Source organism: Podarcis tiliguerta (genome assembly GCF_965153285.1).
Source record: "Podarcis tiliguerta genome assembly, chromosome: 3".
In the NCBI taxonomy this organism is placed as follows: Eukaryota; Metazoa; Chordata; class Lepidosauria; order Squamata; family Lacertidae; genus Podarcis; species Podarcis tiliguerta.
Genome location: NC_139536.1, coordinates 80,177,347 through 80,183,696, shown reverse-complemented (window position 1 = coordinate 80,183,696; position 6,350 = coordinate 80,177,347).

Sequence of the window (6,350 nt, the reverse complement as noted above, 5' to 3'; positions counted from 1 at the left end):
ACAGTTTCCAGAAGTCTTTTTTTTGGGGGGGGGGGGGAAGCTATGACTGTGGTGCCATAGTCAGTACTTTTTCCCTAAAAAAAATGTTCGGGGTACTCTAGTTTTGACTCAAGAAAATCACAATTTGATAGTTCAAATAAATACAGCGAAAGGACAAAGATTCACAAAATGTTTAGGGGTATTCGTGTCCCAGCATTCCCCAAGAAAAAAGCACTGGTCATAGTGCTTTAAATATATGATGTGAATGTGGCCATGATTAAGAGTGAGCTGTAAATCTGGTATTTCTCAAGTGCCTCACAGAGCAATTCAATTCTGTCATTCGTGGTTTTGAATTGAGATCGTGAGTGTTTGTTTGCACTTTGTGTGTAAACTAGGTTGCCAATGCCACAGTGTTTGAATTGCCACCAACACTGTCTTGGTCATTGTAGCTATTCCCTTTCAGGAAGTTGTCGCTTTTGTATTTCATTTTCTTCTGATCTCCAAAATACCCCCTGGAAATACATATCCAGTTGTGTCCTTGGTGTCTGGCATGTGTTTGTACATAACTTGAAAAATTCAAATTTTCCTAGCTAAGCTTTGTACGTTTTTGCACTTGTACGATTTCACACAGGTACAGTACAGTAGTATTAAGTGCTGAGAGAAAATCTCTCGTACCAAAGTATTATCACTAGATGTGATAATGTATTGTCACTCACACTGGAGGACAGATGGAATCTACATATGTGAAATAAATAACATATATCGTCTAAGGGGATAAACTAAATAAATACTCCAAACAGGCATATTATATTAATGTAAAAACTACATTTGCCATAATCATAATGTAATTGATTTTAAAAATGCTACTGTATGCTTCATATTCCATATTACCAATATTTACATATGAGTCAAATTGCAGGGAAGAAGTTTGAATGGCTTTTTAATGTCATGTATAAAAGTGTCCATATTTATTTTGTTAAAGTGAAGTGGCTCATAACCATTTAAAACTAGTAGAATGGCCTTAAGAAAAAAGCATACAGAAGATAGCAGGATTAAACAAGAAACTAGAAGACAAGCTATTAGTATCATCAAAAAATTATATTAGATTTTGACAGTATTGAATGGAAAGTAGAAGTAAAGTTTTACATTTTAAACAAATGATCAGAAAATATAAAGGAAGCAGTAACCCTAGTCACAAAACTCTTTGCAAATATAGATTTAGGAATGCGTTTACATGGTTGATTATACTGCCAATTCCTAGCTGGATTACAGTAAGTGAAGGCAGCCATTGTTGTTGTTTAGTCGTGTCCAACTCTTCGTGACTCCATGGACCAGAGCATGCCAGGCACTCCTGGAAGGCAGCCATAGGCAAATCTAATTGATCTTTGAGTAGGATTGAATCAATCATTTGTTTTTAGCAAATGATAAAAAAACTAAACTTGCTTTTTTAAAATGTTGCCAGCTTTCAAAAATGAAACAATCATCCCCGCCCTTCACACGCCATGTTTGTGAAATCAGAAGCTAACTCTCCCTCAGAGAATCCCACTGAATTTCACATGCAGGGCTGCCACCAGAATTCAGTGCTGCCAATGGACCCTGACCACAGGGCAAGATTAAAACATGCTGAGGCCCTAAACTATGTCATGTTTAAGAGGCTCCATAACATTACCAAAAAATGTGTATTATTGTAACGAAAACGACAATGAAAATACAGTGGTACCTCAGGTTACATACGCTTCAGGTTACAGACTCCGCTAACCCAGAATTAGTACCTCAGGTTAAGAACTTTGCTTCAGGATGAGAACAGAAATCGTGCTCTGGCGGCGTGGCGGCAGCAGGAGGCCCCATTAGCTAAAGTGGTGCTTCAGGTTATGTTATGTACTGAGTTGAATAGGATCCAAACTGCAGCAGTCTGATTGGTCCTAGAACAATAGGATCCAAATTGCAGCAGTCTGATTGGTCCTGGAACAATAGGATTCAGAATGCATCAGTCTGATTGGTCCTAGAACAATGCAGCAGTCTGATTGGTTGGCAGGAACCACCCAATCATGCTCCAGATATAAGTGAATCCACAACCTGATTGGCTTACAGTAGAATTCCAGAATTAGCCAATCATGTGCAGCCCATTGTGTAAATAATGTATATAAAGCAGATACTTTGAGGGGACTTTCATTCATTCCTCCTCACCACTATGAGCTGAATAAAGAGCATGAAATCACTTTGCGACTCTGAGTATATTTCACTGGCGACGAAGGTGGGATCCCGCTGAGCTGACTGCCACACACAGCACCGCAGCACCGCCACCTGCCGCACCGCTGCCTCGCACCGTGTATCCAGGCTTCAGCTCCGGGACACAAGGAACTCAGAATGGCAACTGACAGCAGCTTCTCGCCGTTCAACCCAGCATCTGGAGACTGGGAAGCGTATGCCTCCCATTTCACCTTCCTCCTAGAAGCCAAAGGGGTCACCGATGAAGAAGACGCCAAGAAGAGGGCGATATTCTTCAGCGTCTGCGGAGAGGAGACGTTTGAAATCGCCCGGGCTCTCCTCGCGCCTGAAGACGTCGCTACTGTTCCATACAAAACAATAATGGAACAGCTGAAGGGGCACTTTTCGCCGCAGCCCTCAGTGGTGGCTCGTCGAAATGCCTTCTACGCAAAGCGGCAAGCCCCTGGGGAAACCATAACTGGGTTTGTGACCTCTCTCCGCCAAGCCGCCCGGTTCTGCAACTTCTCAGAGCTGGAGAACATGCTTCGGGACCGCCTCGTCGGTGGCCTGGAGGATGAGAAGCTGCAACGACGCCTCTACGCTAAGAAGGACCTAACGTTCCAGGTCGCTCTGGAGGAGGCCCTGGCAACAGAAGCTGCGAAGAGGTTGACGCAAGAGGCACGGCCGAGCCTGCCACCCCAACCGAGGGTCCACCATGAAGACCTCACCGACGACTCAGGATCTGACAGGGAGGAGGTGCACCGAGTACAGCAGTGCACTCAAGCAGCCCACATACCGCAGCTGCCTCGACAAGAAGGAGGGAACTGCGCAAGCTGCGGGGAAAGTCACAAGAGGAGGACCTGCCGTTTCCGCAACGCAGAGTGCAGGCAGTGCAGAAAATCGGGACACATCGCCCGGGTGTGTCGAGCTCGGCCCACCCGACGCCAGGCATCAGATTACCAATCCAAGAGCCCCAGATCCCGGGGCCCAACGCACCAAGGCAACTCGACAGAGCTCACGGACTTCCAGGTATACCAGTTCCCCCACCCCAACGTAGAGAAAATTTATGTAGAGGTACAGATAGAGGGTGCCCCATGCCGCATGGAGCTTGACACGGGTTCAACTCTATCCATAATCTCGGCAAGGACCTTAAGGAAACTGTGTCCTACTGGGGGTCCCAAACTCAGGCCTGCCCCATTCACCCTCCGGGACTTCCAGAAACGTAAGGTCCCCACAATGGGGGTGGGGACCTTCAGGGTGCAATACCGAGGGCGGACGCGGCAACTGGACTTGCTTGTAGTCAAGGGCCCCTACATTAGCTTACTGGGATTGGCATGGTTTGGACCACTGGGGCTAGCCATCACTGGGGTGAACCACACTACCTTACAAGTGGACGTGGACGCCATATGCAAGGAATTTCCAGGGGTTTTCGATGGGAAATTGGGACAGTATACGGGCCCCCCCATTGCTCTACAGCTTGACCCCACAGTACGACCGGTCAGGCTCAAGGCCCGTCGGGTCCCGTTCGCCCTGAAACCCCGTATTGACGAGGAATTGGACCGGCTCGTAGAGCAAGGAGTGCTGGAGCCGGTGCCTAATGCCCCCTGGGAAACCCCAATCGTCACACCCGTCAAGCCTAATGGTTCGGTCCGCATCTGCGCAGACTACAAATGTACCATAAACAAGGCCCTCACGGCCCATGCATACCCAGTGCCAGTGGTCAGCCATGTCCTTGCCACCCTGGCTGGGTCGAAAATTTTTGGCAAGCTGGACTTGGCCCAAGCATATCAACAGCTGCCAGTAGATGAGGCCACAGCAGAGGCACAGACGATTGTGACGCACAGAGGAGCGTTCCGGGTAAAGCGGCTGCAATTCGGTGTCAGTGTGGCACCAGGCATATTCCAGAATCTAATGGACTCGCTCCTTAAAGGGATTCCTGGCGTCACCCCCTTCTTCGATGATATGTTGATTGCCGGGCCCACACCAGAGGAGTTTGAGGACCGCCTCCGCACCGTTCTGCACCGTTTCCAGACGGCGGGTCTCAAGGTGAAGCGGGAAAAATGTCTACTAGGAGTGCCTCAGGTGGACTTTCTGGGATTTATGGTGGATGCAGAAGGGGTCCACCCGACTGGGGACAAGGTACGGGCCATTTGTGATGCCCCAGCGCCCAAGAGCAAGACTGAACTTCAGGCCTTTTTGGGACTATTGAACTTTTACCATTCCTTCCTTCCCCACAAAGCGGCGGTAGCGGAGCCCCTACACAGACTTCTGGACAAGCGGGCCCCTTGGGTGTGGGGCCAGTGCCAGGAGGCTGCATTCCAGGCAGTCAAGGACTTGCTTGTCTCAAACTCGGTCTTGGCACACTTCGACGAGAGGCTGCCGGTGGTGCTAGCATGTGACGCCTCACCCTATGGCATTGGCGCTGTCCTGGGACACCAACTCCCGGATGGAAGAGAGGTACCAGTAGCATACTTTTCCCAGACACTCAGCGCAACCGAACGGAACTACTCACAAATAGACAAGGAGGGGCTGGCAATTGTGAAGGGAGTAAAAAAATTCCATGATTTCTTGTACGGGCGGCCCTTCACCGTGGTGACTGACCACAAGCCGTTGCTTGGCTTGTTTGCCCCCGAAAAGCAGACCCCACAAGTGCTGTCTCCTCGCGTCCTCAGGTGGTCAATTTTCCTTGCCAGCTACCAGTATGCACTGATTCACCGACCTGGGAAGGCGATGGGCCATGCGGACGCCCTCAGCAGGCTACCACTACCGGAAACAGGCCCCGACCCAGCACCTGCACAAGAGGTTATGAGCCTGGAGCTGCTTCCCGACCGCCCCATTCAGGCACAAGAAGTTGCACACCATTCCAAGAAAGACAGGGTCATCTCCCGGGTCCTGGACTGGGTGTGGAGGGGATGGCCCAGCAGCAATCCTGGGCCAGAATTCGCTGGCTACTCAACCCGCAAACATGAACTGTCAGCCCACAAGGGGTGCCTGTTATGGGGAAGCAGGTTCGTTGTTCCCCAGCCCCTCCGCAAAAGGGTCTTCACAGCCCTACACGAGACACACCCAGGGGTAGTAAGAATGAAGGCCCTGGCCAGGAGTTATGTGTGGTGCCCGGGGATCGACGGAGAGATAGAGGCCTGGGTCAAACACTGCCAGGCCTGCCAAGAATCCCACCCAGATCCCCCAAGGGCCCCAGTCCAGTCCTGGGAGTCCGCCCGAGCACCATGGTCACGCCTTCATGTGGACTTTGCTGGCCCCTTTCAGGGGAAAACATTCTTCATAGTGGTGGACTCCTACACCAAATGGCTGGAAGTCGCACTGGTACCGTCCACTTCTACATCCGCAGCCATCCGGGTACTACGCAGGCTGTTTGCAACCCACGGGCTCCCTGACACTCTCGTCTCAGACAATTTACGTCAGGAGAATTCCAAACCTTCACAGCGCAGAACGCCATCCGCCACATCCGTTCGGCGCCATTCCACCCTGCCACCAATGGCCAAGCAGAACGCATGGTGCGGACCACCAAGGACACCCTTCGCCGCATGACGCAAGGGGATTGGGAGTACCGCCTTGCCACATTCCTCCTAGCACAGCACAGCACCCCCAGCTCAACGACTGGCCGGAGCCCCGCTGAACTACTAATGGGTCGGCACCTTGCAATCAGATTGGACCGCCTTCACCCCGATAGAGCTCAGGATGAGGTAGTGGTGGGGGAAGGCAGGAACCCCCGGACCTTCGAGGCCCAGGACCCAGTGTACGCAAAGAATTTTGGGGCAGGCCCAGCATGGGTACCCGCCACAGTCACCAGGGTCACTGGCCCCGTGTCATACGAGGTGCTAACGGATGGGGGGCAATGCTGGCGCCGCCACTGCGACCAGATATGGCGACGATTCCCGGGAGAAAACCAGGAGGAGGAAAGGTCAGAGGAGTCCCAAGGGAACAGAGCGGCAGTGAGGCCCATAGAGCAGGAGGGGCCAGCAGGAGAGGCAGAATCAGTAAATACAGAGAGGACCCGCGAGGCCGAAAGGACACCGGAACCAGAACCACGACTGAGCGAGCCGGTTGCGCCAGACCAAACAGGCCCATCACAGCCAGCATCCTTGGAACACGAGCCAGAACCTGAACCCCGGACCAGGGAACACCGCAGGCCGCAACGCACA